Source organism: Schistocerca gregaria, chromosome 3 (genome assembly GCF_023897955.1).
Source record: "Schistocerca gregaria isolate iqSchGreg1 chromosome 3, iqSchGreg1.2, whole genome shotgun sequence".
NCBI classification, from domain to species: domain Eukaryota; kingdom Metazoa; phylum Arthropoda; class Insecta; order Orthoptera; family Acrididae; genus Schistocerca; species Schistocerca gregaria.
Window position 1 is genome coordinate 312,155,460 of NC_064922.1, and position 19,453 is coordinate 312,174,912.

Genomic DNA, 19,453 nt, shown 5'->3' on the forward strand with positions numbered 1-19,453 from the left:
TCAGCATTGGGTCATATAAGCTGAACCATAGATATCTTAGGAACTTCATTAATGAACCTTAATCAAACCACATCTTTGAACATAAGAAACTGTGTATATTACATTGAAATTGATTTTAATCAATAATGAGGAGTCCAATTTCAAAATTATTCACCCCTGATGAAGCAAAATGACTTGTGTTTGCCCATCAATGATGCTTCTAGCAGGAAATTCTCTCTCATGTTATCTTCTGCTTTAAAAAAGCAAAAATTGAACAAAGTCTAGTGCAGACAGAAGTATTACACATATTTACACACTTATTCTATTTCTCAAAGTCTTCATGCACACCAGAAAAAAATCACTTCATCACTGTCATTCAAATAAAATTAAATTTCATATGCACAAATTAAATTATACTTCAGCCACATAGTCCTTTGCTCCAGAGTAAAGAAATTCTCACCAGATTCTGTGCCATGTCCTAACACAGGCTGTATCTATCTACATCTCAAATTGTAGTTTCTTTATTACACTTGGCTATCTACAGTCACAAAAACTGAACAGTACACTGGGTATCTCCACATTTTGTTCAGTTTCTTTGCATTTGGACGAGGTGTAGCTTAGTGAAGACAGGAAGACTGAAATGCAAACACTTCTTTTTTCTTTGAGAAAAATCATGCATGCATGTCCCACATTGCAGGTCCATTTAAGAGGGAGTGGGGAACTTTTTAACATGCTGACCTGCAACTGTTTTATCTTCTACAAACACTGAGGCTGAAACATAGCACTGCAATATTTACAAGGAACTTGACAACAGCAATAGCTCAAAAAGTTTATTAGCTCTTAATTTACCTCGTTCAGAAAAATAATTGTCAACCAATATCAACATTACTCTTAAGTAATTAACATCTAACAATTCAATTTTGAAACAATTCTGGGGTTTCAGGTGCTGATAAAAAATTCCTCAGCATTATTCTGTAGTGCCCCCATTCTACCTTGAGAAATTCATTTACATACATGGAAAAGAAATTCTAGTCTATGAAACATCTTACACATTTAAGATACAAGAAAACTTGTAACAAAATAAACTCTTTCTTTTACAATTGCAAGATTTCAAATACTTTTGTTATGTTTATGTATCTGTAGCATACAACACTGACTTTATGGGGAAAATGTCCCTTGTAGTCTGAATATCAAAAAGAGAGATGAAAAACATATAACAGGAAAGCCTTACAACAATGAAATGGAAACAAAAATGACTGACACAACTCATATCAAATAAAATAAAAATAATTTAATAAAAATAAAATGTAACAGTCATCAAACACATTTACACATCAACCAATCTTAAATAAAGTTCATCTTTCATTAACAATCAAATAACAAACAATGCCACATACACAACAGAACATAGTTTCAAAAGCTGAAATTTAAAGTCTGTGCTGAACTTAAATTAATAACCAATAATCTAATTTTCTGGTTATGTTACACAATATAAAACTGGTTCAAATGTGGCACTATATCAACAACAAATATATATCATTTCAGCTACTGACTGGTTTGAAATATGAAATTTTATGGCAAGAAAGAACAAAATTGCTTTCATACCAAATGCTTAGTAAAAAAAATTGACATAAAACAATGAAATGTGGCTTATTAGAAACTGAAAAATCAGGTAAGCCAACTATTGCATGGGAGTGGAAGGTAAAAATAAAGGACACACAAATACCTAGTGCCCCAGAAACATTAAACTGGCCATTTCATCAACAATACCAACCTGCTCCAGCAACAAATATCAACAGCCAATCAACTATTTGACACAACTCATTTCATTTGCCTCCCTTTAACTATGGCTCAGCCTCATATCCAAATGAAAAATTTCTACGAACCTATAAATATTCTAAAATTCTACACTATTAAACCTACACTACCACAAGAACAATTTCTTTCATCCCTCATCAGCAACTAATTCCTATGTACTACAGTTTCTCTTTCACACAATGAACACTGAGATGACAGGTGGACAAACACGACAACTATTTTTTATTTCATTTTCAAATTTGTTGATGGAAAAGTAATTACTCATCAACAAATGCTTATGAAAGAAAGTCAAATAATTAAAGATCATATCAGAACAATCAACAGTACAAAATAAAGCATCAGGCTTAGTCTAACTGTACATGTTTGATCAACATCTTTAAATCTAAAATTCTGTGTTGTGTATTACAAACGCTCTTTCAAACATATTTCTCAAATCTTAATGATAGTTGTCTAACATTTCTTAAATCTACAAAGAATGGCATTCAGCTTCAATCAAACTGGTCACTTTTACTACTGTTCTACAAGAATCATTATATTACTAGTACTAACCTATGCCTATACATAATTGCACCAAATATGGTGCAAGTTTTTTTGTTTAAAAAAAAGCTTCATAAAGCTTACAGTTTCCCAGTAATGAAACAAATGTTTGTTTCTGCTTCACAAAAGGCTTAGTCTACAACTGTCCTCATGACACTTCTTCCAGACATGTTGTACCCTTGGAATCACCTGGGTACCTTTAAGTCAGAGCAGCAAGAGGGAGAACTCATTATTTCACATAAACAGCCAGAATGTCAAGATAGGGATATTGTCCTACCTCAAAATTTTCACAATTTTCTTCTTTATTATGACACACGCAAGTAAAATATACATGATTACAATTGAATATGGACTTCTCGGTTAATTCATTTTAAAAAATAGTTACCATTTCACCATCAAATTCAGATGTACCAAAATAAACTAAATATATCATTTCATGCTTACTTCTTCGTGTATTTAACAGTGTAAAATTGTTTCTCCCACAACGTCAATACAATTAATACAATGTATGATGCTACAGATCTATGAAAAATGTCTAAACTTTTTACAAATATGATCAAAAGTTTTACAAAATAACTAGCATAGGAAAGGTCATCTGAAGATGGTATTTTAAAATTCTTCAAAGTGGACCTCCTTTCAGGAATGATGTACCATCATCATACAACCATGCCCCCTGCTCTCCGGGAAAATAATAATAAAAAAAATTAACTATCAATTCTACAACAAAGTTTTTATGTAACAACTGTTAGATGATGGGTTATTTACCACACTAAATACCTATACTCTTTAATTTTTGGTTGACAGCTTTGAATACTTGCCATGTAACAGTCTCACTTGATCTACCTCTTTTTATTGATGGTCATTACAAATAGGAAATGATAGGACAGTCATTCAAGATAGATATCTATATATACCGTATATATCTATATGAAAAAAAAACTGCTATGGAATAGATCATTTAAAAATCCCTAAGGACATAAAATTAACCTCCTCAAAGTAATATTTTGGACTAGCTTCCTCAATAGAAAAACTTTTTTTAAAATCTTCAACAGTACTATTACTCCATGGAGTAAGTTAAACATTTTCAACCTTCTCGGTTATTTTCTTAAAGATCTACTTTCAATTCTAACACAAATCACACATTTTAAAATGCCTACCTGACTGAAACAATAACTAGACATTAAATTTGGCTTCACAGTATTTCATATACAAAGTTTTCCCTGTCTTTGAATTATTATGAAAAGGCACAATATCTAAAAAAAATTTCATTATAAAAATCCAAAGAACAAAATTATGTAGTAAAATCTCATAATTTCTCTCTATATTTTACAATAGGCTTTCTCAAAAATAAAATGTGATGGAAAAGTAAAAAATGCAACACTAACATCAGTTAGAATTATTGTAGGGACAAAAGTGAAAAAAATACTACACAACATATTTATTCTTGCTTTGGATTTGGAATGTGAAAATACAAAATACATGGATAGTAGCACCTTACCACATTTGTTATACACAAATTTTCTATACTATGTTGGAGACTGTGACATTTTCCCAGCAGTCAGTCATTGTCATATCCAGATGAAACCGATGGAGAAAAAAAAAAAAAAAAAAAAAAAAAATTCATAAAATTCATTCCAAGTGATGATGTACCAGTGAGTGACAAATCAAAAGAATATTGGAACAAGGGCAATTATTGCACATGTTATGAATAAGAACTGACAGACATAAATTTTGCATTAAACTCAATGTTGATGAAAGAAATATAACTGAATTGTGACACTTTGATGCTGGGATGTGAAGGCAACTGTTATAGATCCAACATTACACTACCTATCCATATGCTGTATCAATTTGTATTCTGTAACACATGGTTACAGAGGAACGAGAGCTACTACTGCATTTTGAAGTTGCAGATTTCCATTTAATGGCAACCTTTCATTGGTAAGAAAAGAATGAAAACTACTGTTAGCCACTAAGAATCAGCACTTTTCTTTGGAAGATTTGTTGGAAGAACTCCCGTTAACTGAGCAGCATTCATCATGGTTGAAACTACACTACTATTACTTCCTTCTAGTGCAATAGGTCACCTAATGCCAATGACAATGTTACTATATTCTATATACAAAAGCTCACACCTAATCTCTGAAAAGAAAACCAGGAAACAAAACATGGAATGTTGTATACAAAGTTACAGAACTCAAAAAGATCTTCCTACACCCTACATTAAAATAGTTTGCCAAAATACCACAATATCAAAGTACCAGCAGATCAATACCTGCTAATTCAATTACAATAATATCTAAAATGATCCCCTTCTGTTCCAGTGGTCACTGAAAGCTGAACATGATAAAACCACTCAAGTTGTGCTTTAAGTATGAAAAGATCATTTATCTTTACAAAGTTTGCATTTTGTGTGTGTGTGTGTGTGTGTGTGTGAGAGAGAGAGAGAGAGAGAGAGAGAGAGAGAGAGAGAGAGAGAGAGAGAGAGAGAGAGAGAGAGAGAGAGAGAGAGAGAGAGAGAGAGAGAGAGAGAGGGGGGGGGGGAGGAGAGGGGCAGGGGAGGAGGAGGAGGAGGAGGAGGAGGAGGAGGGGGGAGGAGGGGGGAGGGGGAGAGAGATATCAAGTGACAGGAAGTGTTACTAGTATTCCGATATATTTTACATACAGGCCTGTCACTCACGGGTTACTACTGCATTACAATGTAAACTAAAATTAAAACTGTTGTTACTAGTTGTACTTTTTGAAGAAACTTATTTTTTCTATATAAAGCACCAGCTTCAGAATGGTCCTCCTCCTGGGTGTAAAACTGAGGAATCATATCACACAACAGGTTTTCTCCATTGTTAGTGAAATGCTCAGTACCCGGCCCCCCTTTGCATATGTGGGCAGAACTCATTGGAGAAAATGACCCTCTTACTGAATTGAGGATTCGTGACTTTACTGTTTTAAGTTACAAATTCAATGAGAAGATTAATAATACTGACAACTCCTTAAAACTTTAATTTATGGACCAGGGAAAGTTCAGAGTAGTATTTAAATTAAGACAAGTCCAGCATAGGTGAAATCTGTCAGTTCTGTTGTAATACACTATATCAGAATTTTCACCATATAAAGAAGATATTTTATTTTAAACTATTTATAACAATAACTCAGTTGTCCAGTAACTTTCAGCAGGACTCATATTAACATACAGAATCTGCTATCCAGACCGAAAACTATATACAAAAAGATGCATCTCAATAAGTAACTGAGCTATTAACAAACTACATGTATTAAAATGACATGGTTCATTCAAGAATTTTACTGACTTCCTTTTTGAACTAAAAACTGTAGCATCCCCACGTAACATCTAACTTAAACCCCCACCCCCCTCCCCCACCCTCTCCTCTCCAAAACTCTTTGCATCACCACATTGCTAACACTCATTGACATTAGGTAACCAAAAGTCTTTATCAACACCAACTGATGCAACACTAAGGTACTCACACGAAAAATGTACAGGACAAGAGGTTGTAGACAGCATAGCTAAACACATTTTACTCTACAGTAAAAAAATAATAAACTATATTTATTATTAATTTTTAATATTATTTCCGTTGACAGATGGTGGCAAGTCCGTGGATATAAAGTGGGAATTCTTCAACTCTAGTTTCATCATTTAAAGGTACTTGTTGACTCAATTCACTCTTCTTTAATTCTTGTACATATCAGTGAATGGATTTCCTTTCTTTCAATGATGATCTTAACAATTTCCAGAGGAAGGAAATTGCAATGCTATTTTCCTTTTAAAATGTTTATTTTTTTCATCCTTTCACCTAAATTGTATGAAATGCATCAACTAACATCTGAAAAATAGGAAAAAATAATAATCAATACATCTTTACTTACTAATAAAAATTCATTAATCCTTCCTCCCTCTCTCCCTCTCTCTCTCTCTCTCTCTCTCTCTCTCTCTCTCTCTCTCTCTCACACACACACACACACACACACACACACACACACACACACACACAATTTAATTATGACAGAAGCATCATTATGTAGGCCGACTTAGCAAATATGCTTAGTTTTATTGTGTTTATGTATGAAATGGAGAAGTGGGTGTACCCATCATTTATCAGGACTTGCAAAGCTATTCATCAGGACTTCAATATGTCAGAAACCAGTTTTGGAAGTATATTGGACTGATTGATACAACAGCTATTTGTTCATTTAGGACAAGTTATTACACAGATTTAAATCAACAGAAATACTTTGATTGATACCACAGCTCTCAGTTCATTTAGGGCAAGTAATCACCCAGACTTCAATAAACAGAAATACCGTAAAGGCAGAACAATGTTAGAACTAGGAATCTCTATTTTGTGGATGAGACAAAATATAAATAAATATGAAACATCAACACATCTGATTTACAGAACTCTGTCAACTGGTAGGAACATCTGAAGTTATTGTATTCTGTTGTCATTAATATGAAATGAAATCATGTAATACAATATTACTCATTTTTATCTGTTAGCCAAGAACACCTGAAATAACATGTGAACTGTTACTATCAATCTATAAAATAATTGTACATAACATCAATCTTTAATTTTCAAAACAATTCAAATAATCTGTGAAATTATGCACCATCAAGCATGTCAGCAAAATTATCAAAACGTCTTTTAGCCTGAAGGACAGAACTACTGTCTAATCAAAGATAAGCTCTAATCACGCATACATAAAAAAACATGGTAGGAATGCAGAATCTAATTTCCTCATCATGCAATTAAAAAAACTAGGAAATTCATTGTTTGTTTTACATATCTGATGTAAACTTCAGTAACAACATTATTATTTGATGGAATGGTGTGTGTAAAACTTTAAGGTGTGTTTGAAACTATGCTGTACATAGTCAGATCGATTAGATGTGATAATTTTTAGTTATAGTATCAAAAAATGTACCATTAATAATGAAAACAGTGTTTAAAAATGTACATAAGAACAGGAGTTGGCTCACTGGCCATCATTGTTGATCAGAGGTTTTGTACACACCACCTATGTTGCTTTGTTCAACAAAAATGCGATTAAAATTATGAAGGTGTATCTGTTCCTTAATCCACATATCATGCTGAAAGAACCTAAGACATGAATCCAGTTCTCAGGAAGAGCTCAGGATAACAAGCAGGTACCCTGAAATAAATACCCATGTGGACTGTTAATGTTTTGTCAACTGGAGCAAGTTACGCAAAGTCATTTTTCCTTGAAAGAAGCAGATGTTTCATTGGAAAGTGGTTGGAATATCTGGAATTAATCAGTTTTAACTTCACAGGTTTTAACATTCAAGTATACTGGACATACTGAAATAAGGAAATAAAATTAAAATGGGAGCAAACAAACATGAATTAAATCTGTGGAATGAAATGTTGGAATGAAACTAAGTGGACAAAAGTTCCTTTTTGGGATCAAAATTAGATGTGGATTGCACAACAAACACGATAAGAATTTAAAATTAATACCATCTACATTGCTTAGTGAAGTGTGCTTAGGACACGTGAAAAACTTTTTGTTTAGATTTTTTTATTAGCAATTTATTGGAAATTTATGATTTTGGGGGTGGGGACATTGTTGATTGGGAACAGGATGTAAATGGAATCGTAGATTCAGAACACACCAACGATAATGTGCAGGTTTTAGTGAACAATGACAATTTACATGGTGTTAAGTCACAGAAAGGGAGCTGTAGGCAGAGATTTACATATTGAATGTTATCCATTTTTATCGATTTAACCACAGAGAACAGTCAGGCACTGGCAGCAACTTATTTGAACAACTCACAAAGTTCTTCGGGGAACGTTGGACAAACATGACAAGTACATAGTGGAAAATTTTGATAATGGAACAGTATTCTTGGAGGGATAATGAAGGCTATAAATGAAGTGAAAAACTAATTAACCAATACATTCACACAAATTGACAATCTGGAAGAGCAATTAAGAAATTTTAAGTTCTCTGTAAAAACCGGGCACCAGGTGATTGACACATGTATTAACTTAGTAGAGAATAAATTGAATAAGGTATGGAACGAATTAATTAATGAAACTGATAGAAATGTCAAAAGTTTTAAGATAATGCATAACATGATAATAAATGAGAGGGAAATTTTTGTACAAAAGTTAATTGAATGTACAAATTTGTTGATAGTAAGTTGTCAGATATATCTAATAGAACAGGAGAGGAAAGTCACAGATGGAGAGAAATACTGATCCATTTCAAAGTAGGACATCACACATTACTAATAAGTTATCTCAGTTACATGACGATTTAATTGTTAAGAATTTTTGTAGTAGTTGTGGCAGTGTAGGGAGTGGTGTAAAAATGAAGAGTTTTCCAGGAGAAAACAAGATGCAACCTGCAGATTCCACTTAGCAATGAAAAGATAATTTTGTGTTTGGACTGCCTAAAGCCTTAAAAACTATACTTGTAAAACAGTTTTTGGATTAGAAAGCAACCAAACTATTAGCTCAGAAATAACTCGCAATGAGCTAAAAAAAAAAAAACAAGATTACACCACAGGAACATCAGGATAACATGACAGATTAGTGAAATTAATTTCAACAAAAAATTTTAGGACGACAAACTAAGTGAAATAAAGGATGAGGAAGACAGGAATCAAAATAGTGGACTACAACTGGGTGAAGATGTTCTGAGAAACCTTTTTGATGAAGCAAGTAGCTAGCCTGTATTTGTAAAAGAGCCTTATGAATGCCCTGATGAATATGAGATTGTCAGATTAATGGAAAATGAAACTGTGCACATGTCATCGTGGATGTTGATGGAATGGAGACACAGAATTATGTAGTAGAGGGGGAAGAAAACAGGACACGTAGCTGTTTTGAGGAGGATATTAGTGATTCTTGTACAGAGGACAATGAAGGACATACAGGTAGACGTGTGGATAATAGCATCGATAATGATAATTCTGTCAATAAGATGTTTGACTTTGTGATGAATGACAAGGGATGATTTATGTAGAATTGAAGGAGGACAAAATTATGAAAAATGATGTTAGGAACACAGCTGAATGTGACAGTAAAGAGCAGGGCAATGTTAGGCTAGTACATGATAATCAGCTCATACCTGCAGACATCAATGAAATAGTGTTGAACTTGAATTTATATTAAAACCCAAAACAAACCCAGTGGTGAGAAAATACTAAGGTAATGTGGGAGCATTATAATGATAAAGAAAAATGGTAATAAAATATGAGGTGTCCAGAATGAGATTTTCACTCTGCAGCAGAGTGAGTGCTGATATGAAACTTCCTGGCAGATTAAAACTGTGTGCCGGTCCAGGTGTTCTGAATGAAGTTTGATGATGACTAGATCAACAGCTTTTGTGTAATTTTTCAATGAAATTATTCTGCCACAGGCTGTTGAAACATTATTTATTATTGACACTGGTCATTTTCATTTTCATGCATTCTGAAGACAGTCAGTCATCAAATATAATGCATCTAATTACGAAACTGACAAAAGTTCAAGGTGGAAATTTCAAAGCTATTTGGATGGGATGTTGTAACCCAGTTGATAATGTAAAGCTGTGACATGCTGTGTAAGAGCAGTTGTATGTGGTACTGTGAATTTATCTGCTCTTCCATATACCATACACATTAGAAAGCTGGTGTAATAATGATATTAAAACTTAAGTTTAACTTTCATGTAGCATGTGTGGTAAATGGATCACAAAATCAGCAAAGACGTGAAGGCACAAAAAGTATGTGCTATGGAATGCAAAGATGTTCAAATATGGATTAAGCATCAGGTGGTTTCGGAAATGTGTGCGCAGAAAGGAGAAAAGTGACATAAATGTGTCTTGAATGAAAACTGAATCCACAAATGACACTGGGAATACAGATTAAAAATAAGGAAAAAAGCTAAAGTGACTATAAAGCCACAATAAAACAATATCCACAAAATATAAGTACAGAAGAGGATCTAAAATATCAGATAAAAATTAAAATAACAGTCCACATATGTAAAACAAGTGCAAGTAATACAAAAAAAGAAAAGGAACAGGTACCAAGTAGTACAAAGTGTAGCATAGTCTATAATATTTGTCAGGATTAAAACAGCTGAAGTCAGTCATATCAAAAAACATTTGATTATAAAATGTTCCTGAACCAGTCCAGGAGTTTCATAATTTTAAGGTCAGTCAGTTCATTCGAAATGTATCCTGGCTGGTCTTGAAATGCTCTATAAATTTAGATATCTCCTAAATATTCAAGCTGTCTTCCTTTTCAGATTGTAATTAGAATTTCTAAAGAGTTTTCAGTGTTATCTAACTTAGGTTTATTCACCGAAATATGGTTTACATTCTGTGTTCTCTAAAATGCATGACAAAACTTCTACCAGTCTGCTCTATATAAAAGTTATTGTAGTCTGAACAGCTGATTTTGCAAACTCCAGAATTTGTGTAACATTTATTGTGTTGGATACTGGGATGTAAGAAGTACTGGGCAGGGTAGCCATTGTTCAGTGCAGTACATCTAAGGATCGTCAGTTCTTTGTTAATTTCACTTTGTTCTAGGGGAAGACTGATTAGCCTGTCAATCACAGAATCATTGTGGATGAAATTATCAGTGAAAGTAGGCTTACCGTACAAATCTATGAAGTCCATTTTTGTTCTTTATTGTCAGACCCAAAATGTTAAGAGCACATTGTTTTACTAATTCCATGGCGAAATGAAAGTTCATGTGCATACTATAAAGCTGTGTTAACATAATGTCAATGTCAATAAATGATCCTCTAAATAACACTAACATGTCATCCATGTACCTACTATAATATTCAATTTTATTAGCTGTGGTTGGAAATGTTGAACTGATTTTTGAGATGGTTAACAAAAATGTAGCAAGTGTAATAACTATACAACCACCTATGGCAATGCCCGAAGGTTATCCAAAAATTTGATTACTGAACTTGAAATAGTTGTAGGAGAATATCAGATGTAGTATGCTAATGAGCCACTAATTTCTTGTACACTCACTTCTGCTCAATTACTTCAATAGTGTCTTAAATGGGAATGCTGGTAAATAGTTATGTCAAAGAATAAAAATTAACCATTAGCAGGAACAAAAATATCTTTAATTTTGGGTTTTAGTTCAAGTGAATTTTTAAAAGTATAGTTTTCTTTGAAAATTTAATATTCTTTAAGTAGTGTACCTAATTCTCTGTGGACTTTGTACATGGGCTGTCTATATAATTAACAAATGGACAAATTGGGGCATCACTTTTGTGGGTCTTGGGTTCAGCATGGGGTGTGCAGGTCCATAACCATCTTTTTCACAAGAAATAAAATCACACTTCTTTACTGCTTTTCTAAATAAAGTGTTAAATTTGTTAGCTGGATCTTTATTTAACTTTACAAGACAATTGTGTGCTTTATTAATGTAATTAACTCTATTGATAATGACCAAACTATTCCCTACATCTGCCTTGAGGATGATAACATTGACCTCAACTATTTTTTTGTCGATTTCATGAACTGTCCTTTTTCTTTGCTTGTGAGATTGTTATTCTCTCTATCTATCTGAGCAGCAATAATCTCTGCTACTTTACTGTGATTCTATTCTGTTCTAAGATGGTAACGGGGCCGTGCCTAAGGCAGCTTTAGTGTTGGCAATAATATTCCTAAGCAGGCTACCTTTCATCCTCAGTATCATTTGTGGATTCTATTTTTATTTAACAAGTATTTCTTTCACTTTTCTCCATTCTATGCACACAGTTCACAAACCACATGATACCGACTCGCTATATTAGCAGCGTTTTACTTCATAGCTCATATTCTTTGTATATTTATATTTTTGCTGATTTTGTGAGCCATTTACCATACCTGGAGAACACATATGATAGTGGCTCTGAAAGCTTGCATACGTAATACCTTTTTATGTGTGTGTTCTGCTGCTGCCGCTTCTCTGCGAGTAGATTTTTCATGTATCAATTTTCAAAAAATGATTATTTTGCTTGATAAACAAGTGTTTATATCATTATTTCACCAGCTTACTGTTATGTGTGGTATATGGAACAGCTGATAAATTCACAACACCACTGTAGCTGCTTGTACACAGCATGTCACAGCTTTCTGTTATTCAATGGATTACAATAACATATGTAAGTAGCTTCAAAATTGTCACTTTCAATGTTCCGTCAATATCATAATTACTTTTATCATCATACCATTTTCAGAAAGCTTGAAACTGACAACATATCAAAACTGTAATCACAATAAACGATGTTTCAACAGCCTAAAGGGGAATGATTTCATTTAAAAATTTCCAAAAGAGGTCTGTCAGGATTTACATGCAGACAGGGGAGGGGAGGGGAGGGGGGGGGGGGCGAGGGGGGGGATAGGCGTAGATTCTAAATAAATAGTAAATTAACAAATACACTATTGGCCATTAAAATTGCTACACCAAGAAGAACATCAGATGATAAATGGGTATTCATTGAACAAATATATTATACTAGAACTGACATGTGATTACATTTTCACGCAATTTGGGTGCATATCCTGAGAAATTAGTACCCAGAACAAACACCTCTGGCCGCAATAACGGCCTTGATATGCCTCGGCATAGAGTCACAGAGAGCTTGGATGGCGTGTACAGGTACAGCTGCCCATGCAGCTTCAATCTGGAGAATGTACTGGCCAGGGCAGCAGTTGAACATTTTCTGTATCCAGAAAGGCCCATACAGGACCTGCAACATGCGTGCATTATCCTGCTGAAATGTAGGGTTCGCAGGGATCAAATGAAGGGTAGAGCGACAGGTCATAACACATCTGAAATGTAACGTCCACTGTTCAAAGTGCGGTCAATGTGAAGAAGAGGTGACCGAGACGTGTAACCAATGGCATCCCATACTGTCACGCCAGGTGATACGCCATTATGGTGAAGATCAATACACGCTTCCAATGTGCGTCCACCACGATGTCGCCAAACACGGATGCGATCATCATGATGCTGTAAACAGAACCTGGATTCATCCGAAAAAATGATGTTATGCCATTCATGCACCCAGGTTCATTGTTGAGTACACCATCGCAGGCGCTCCTGTCTGTGATGCAGTGTAAAGGGTTACCGCAGCCTTGGTCTCCGAGCTGATAGTCCATGCTGCTGAAAACGTCATCAAACTGTTCATGCAGATGGTTGTTGTCTTGCAAACGTCCTCATCTGTTGACTCAGGGATCAAGACGTGGCTGCACGATCTGTTACAGCCATGCAGATAAGATGCCTGTCATCTCGACTGCTAGTGATACGAGGCCATTGGGACCTGGCACAGCGTTCCGTATTAACCTCCTGAACCCATCGATTCCATATTCTGCTAACAATCATTGGATCTCAACCGCAATCCCGATAGGCTAAAATCCGACCTTTATCAAAGTTGGAAACGTGATGGTACACATCCTTACACGAGGCATCACAACAATGTTTCACCAGGCAACACCGGTCAACTGCTGTTTGTGTATGAGAAATCGGTTGGAAACTTTCCTCATGTCAGCATGTTGTAGGTGTCGCCACTGGCGCCAACCTTGTGTGAATGCTCTGAAAAGGTAATCATTTGTGTATCATAGCATCTTCTTCCTGCCAGTTAAATTTGGTGTCTGAACACTTGATTGAAAACCACCAATGTTAAAAGACGGGTTAATTGAAGAAAAGAATGGATTGGAATTTAAAGTAATATAAAGTGATCTGTTAGATGAAGATGCGAATAAAAATGGAATTGATGGGCAAGGGAGCTCAAGTGTGTGTGGAAACAGGCTATTGGACTCCAGAATGAGATTTTCACTCTGCAGCGGAGTGTGCACTGATATGAAACTTCTTGGCAGATTAAAACTGTGTGCTGGGCCGAGACTCGAACTCGGGACCTTTGCCTTTTGCGGTGGTAGAGCACTTGCCCGTGAAAGGCAAAGGTCCCGAGTTCGAGTCTTGGCCCAGCACACAGTTTTAATCTGCCAGGAAGTTTCAGGTAATTGAACTGGTTGACAATGGAAGTCCTATAAGCAGAATCTCAGGAAAATTAAAGGATAGGGTAAAAAGTGGAGAAAAGTTTGCTGAACTTCCAATAGCTGTGGTTAGAATTGAAGGTGCTACAGGAAAGCACAGTAAGTTGGTGAATACACAAGTTTTGTTATCATTCAAAATAAATAATGTTTCATTTGTCCAAGGACGTTTGGTGATAAAAGACTGGAATAAAAGTTTAATTTTAGGGATGGATTCGATTATAAAAGCAAAAGTTGGTTTCAATTCGGGGTGACATGAAATTGTTATTCACAGATCCAAAATGATTGTAATGATAAAAATCTGCAACAGCAGTAATCAAATCAGGGGATGGAACAGTTGGATGAAAGGAATTGTTATGAGGATAGTGAACCATACAGTGAGTTAATAGCCAAAAAGGTAAGGGAAGCTGAGAAACTGATTCCAAAGGAAAAAAGGGAACTAAATAAATTTTTATGTGAGTTTTGTGGCCGCTTTGATGAAAAATAAGGAGAGTATAAAATTATCAATTCAAGTCAGAGATGTTACTTCAGAAGATGCAAAACTGGAAAATGTTAGGTAGTAGTAGTAGTAGTAGTAGTAGTAGTAGTAGTAGTAGTAGTTGTTGTTGTTGTTGTTGTTGTTGTTGTTGTTGTCGTCGTCGTCACTACAATAACTTGTTAGTAGCAATTTCACAGGGATATGAGTTAATAAGACTCATTTTAGACTACATGCATTTGAATAAATATTTGGAAAGGGAAACAGATCACTCAGAAAATACCAATGAATTATTTAACAAGTTTGAAGATATTAAATACATGACTAGCCTGGAACTGCCTTCTGTATTTTACCAAACCGCATTAAAAATTGACTCAAGAAAGTACATCACATTCTTGTATAATGGAAGGTGTTTTCAATACAGTGTTTTAGCATTTGGGCTAAATATTTGTGTGACAGAATTTATTCACGCATTATTTTGTTGTTATGGTCTTCAGTCCACACACTGGTTTGATGCAGCTCTCCGTGCTGTTCTATCCTGTGCAAGCCCGTTCACCTCTGAACATTTCAGCAAACTACATCCTTATGAATCTGCTAGTGAATTCATCTATTGGTCTCTCTCTATGATTTTTATCCCATATGCTTCCTTCCACTATTAAATTGGTGGTCCCTTGATGTCTCAAAATGTGTTCTATCAACCAATCCCTTATAATCAGGTTAAGCCATAGAAGTCTTTTCTCCCCAATTCTATTCAGTACCTCCTCATTAGTTACTTGATCTACTATCTAATCTTCAGCATTCTTCTCTAGCACCACTTTTCCATAGCTTCTATTCTCTTCTGGTCTAAACTGTTCACTGCCCATGTTGCCCTTCCATACATGGCTACACTTCATACAAATACTTTCAGAAAAGACTTCCTGCCACTTAAATCTATGCTCTGTGTTAACAAATTTCTCTTTTTCAGAAATGCTTTTCTTGACATTGTCAGCCCACATTTTATATCCTCTGTACTTCAACCATTATCAGTTATTTTGCTTCCCAAATAGCACAACTCATCAACAATTTTAATCATCTCATTGCCTTATCTAATTCCTTCAGCATCAACTGATTTAATTTGATGTCATTTCATTATCCTCATTTTGCTTTTGTTGATGTTCACCTTATATAGTCTTGTCAACATACTGTCCATTCCGTTCAACTGCTCTTCCAAGTCCTTTGCTGCCTCTGACAGAATTACAATGTCATCAGCAAACCTTGAAGTTTTTATTTCTTCTCCCTGGACTTCAATTCCTATTCCAAACTTTTCTTATGTTTCCTTTACTGCTTGCATAATATCAACTGCTGCTTGCCTTTCATGCCCATCAACTCCTGGTTTCTGTACAAATTGTAAATAGCCTTTCACTCCCTGTACTTTACCCTTGCCACATTTAGAATTTTAAAGACAGTATTACAGTCAAAAATCAAACAATGGAAAATCCAGGATGGAATGTAACAGTACTATGTAAAGGAAAGTTGCTACTCACCACGTAGCCGAGATACTGAATCTCAGATAGGATACCAAAATGACTGTCACAAATATAGTTTTCACCAGTAAGGCCTTCACCAAAATTAGACAACAAACACACACATATACTCTCACGTACACAACTCAGACACACAACTGCATTCACACACTGCAGTGCGGCTTCAGTTACCTGAGACTGCAGTCATGTGTGCGAGTTGTGTGTGTGTGAGTGTGTGTGTTTTTCTGCCTAATTCTGATGAAGGCCTTACTGGCCGAAAGCTGTATTTGTGACAGTACTTTTGTTGTGTGACTCAGCATCTCCCCTATATGCGAGTATCAACCTTGCTTTTCATGACACTGTTAGTATTCCAGTCGACACTGTCAAAAGTTTTCTCCAAGTCTATGAATGCTATAAACGTAGGTTTGACTTTCCTTTACCTATCTTCTATAAAAAGTGATAGTCAGTATTGCCTCCCGTGTTCCTAAATTTCTCTGGAATCCAAACTAATTTTCCTCGAGGTCAGCTTCCACCAGTTTCTCAATTCTTTTGTAAATTATTCATGTTAGTATTTTGAAATCATTTCTTATTAAACTGATAGTTTAGTAATTTTCACAACTGTCAGCACCTGCTTTCTTTGGAGATGGCATTATTATTTTCTTCTTCAAGCCTTGGGAGTACTGGGGATATTTCATCTATTTCATACATCTTGCTCACCAGGTAGAAGAGTTCTGTCACAGCTGTCTCTCCGAAGGCTACCAGTAGTTCTATTGGAAGCTATCTACTCCTGGGGCCTTGTTTCAACTTAGGTCTTTCAGTGCTCTTGTCAAATTTTTCCTATACTACCGTATCTGCCATCTCGTCTCATCTACGCAATCTTCCATTTCCACAATATTGCTCTCAATCACATCTCCCTTGTATAGACCCTCTGAATACTACTACTACCTTTCTGCTTTCCCTCCTTTGCTTAGGACTGGTTTTTCATCTAAAATTGTGATATACAGGTGGTTCTCTTTTCTCCAAACATCTCTTTATTTTTCCTGTAGGCAGCAACTATTTCCCTTAGTGATATATGCTCCTAAACCCATAAATTTGTCCTCTAGCCATTCCTACTTAGCCACTTTGCACTTCCTCTCAATCTCATTTTTTAGACATTTCTAGTCCCTTTCACCTGCTTCATTTGCTGCAATTTTCTGCTTTCATCAATTACATTCAATACTTCTTACGTCACTCGAGACTTTCCACCAGGCCTCGTCTTTTTATCTCCTTGATCCTCTGCTGCCTTCACTATTTCGTACCTCAAAGCTACCCATTCTTCTTCTACTGTATTTCTTTCCGCTGTTCTTGTCAGTTGTTCCCTAATGCTACCTCTGAAACTATCTACAACCTCTGGTTCTTTCAGTTTATCTAAGTACCATCTCCTTAAATTTCTACATTTACGACATTCTTCAGTTTTAATCTACATTTCATAACCCATAAATTGAGGTCAGGGTCCACACCTGCCCCTGGAAATGTATTACAATTAAAAACCTGGTTTCTAAATCTCTGTCAAACCATTGGATAATTATCTGAAACTTTCTGGTGTCTCCAGGTCTCTTCCATGTATACAAAACACTTTCATTATTCTTAAACCAAGTGTTAGCTACTGTTAAATTATGCTCTGTGCAAAATTCTTCCAGGTGCCTTCTTTTTCATTTCATTCCCCAGTCCATATTCTCCTACAACTTTATCTACTCTTCTTTTTCCTACTATCGAATTACAGTCCACCATTATTACATTTTATGTCTCCCTTAAAATGTCTGAAAATTTCCTTTTATCTCATTGTATAGTTCTTCACTCTCTTTGTCATCTGCAGAGCTAGTTGGCATATAAAATTGTACTACTGGGGGTATATCTTGGCCATAGTAATGTGCTCATTATTCTGTTCATAGTAGCTTACTCATGTTCCTATTTTTTTAATCATTATTAAGCCTACTTCTGCATTACACTATTTGATTTTGTATTTATAAACTTGTTCTTACTTGACTGGAAGTCCTGTTCCTCCCGTCACTAAACGTCACTAACTCTTACTACATTTGACTTTAACCTATCCATTTCCCTTTTTAAATTTTCTGAGCTACCTGCCTGATTTAGGGGTCTGACATTCCAGACTCTGATCCATATAATGCCTGTTTTGATTCACCTGATAACAATGTCCTCAAGTAGTCCCTGCCCATAGATCCAAATAAGGAAACTATTTTACCTCCGGAATACTTTTCCCAAGAGAATGCCATCATCATTTGACCATACAGTAGAGCTGCATGACCTCAGGAAAAATTACAGCTGTAGTTTCCCCTTGCTTTCAGCTGTTCACAGCACCAGCACAGCAAGCCCATTTTGGTTGACGTTACAAAGCCTGATCACTCACTCATCCAGACTGTTGCGCCTGCAAGTACTGAAAAGGCTTCCGCCCCTTCTCAGGAACCACAGGTTTGTATGACCACTCAACAGATATCCCTCCATTGTGGTTCACCTATGGTATGGCTACCTGTGTCGCTGAGGCATGCAAGCCTCCCCATGTGCATTAGATCTTGTTTTATGTATTGAATTTTTGGCAAAATTGATCATTTATGTGGATAACAACCTCAAAACTGGGAACACATGAGACCAGCATTTTGCTATCATAGACAATGTAGGAGAGAAGCTAAGGAAAGGGGAGATGACATTAAAACTAGAGAATAAGTTCGCTGTGAGACAACTGAATTTTCTTGGCCACAGTGTAAGTGAACAGGCAACTTTGCCTGACAGCAGGAAAATCTTAGCTATAGTAAAGTTTCCAAAACCACAATCAATGACAGAATTAGGGTCATTTTTCAATTTAGCCAATTTTCATTAAAAAAAATGCAAAATCAGAGGCACTGAATGCACCATGATTTAACAACCTCATAAAGAAACGTACTGTACGGAAGTGGAGTGAGGAACACCAGGTAGCTTTTGATGAGATAAAATAACAACTTTGTAAAAGTGAAATACTACACTGACCTGATTTTTCATTATTATTTTGTCTGGTGGCAGACGATAGTAACTTTCAGTTAGGGGTTCATCTATTCTGAGAAGA

At 35.5% G+C, this 19,453-nt stretch overlaps 1 protein-coding gene across 2 annotated transcripts in view; it reads right to left on the bottom strand.

The window, feature by feature from the left end:
• Positions 1-794: 794 nt before the first annotated feature.
• The window catches only part of LOC126356167 (protein alan shepard), a 394,981-nt gene continuing 376,322 nt past the window's right edge, over positions 795-19,453 (bottom strand). For both annotated transcript variants that reach the window (XM_050006925.1, XM_050006924.1), the window contains exon 12: positions 795-6,179. The gene's annotated coding sequence lies outside the window, so the exon portion shown is untranslated. The remainder of the gene's footprint in view (positions 6,180-19,453) is intronic.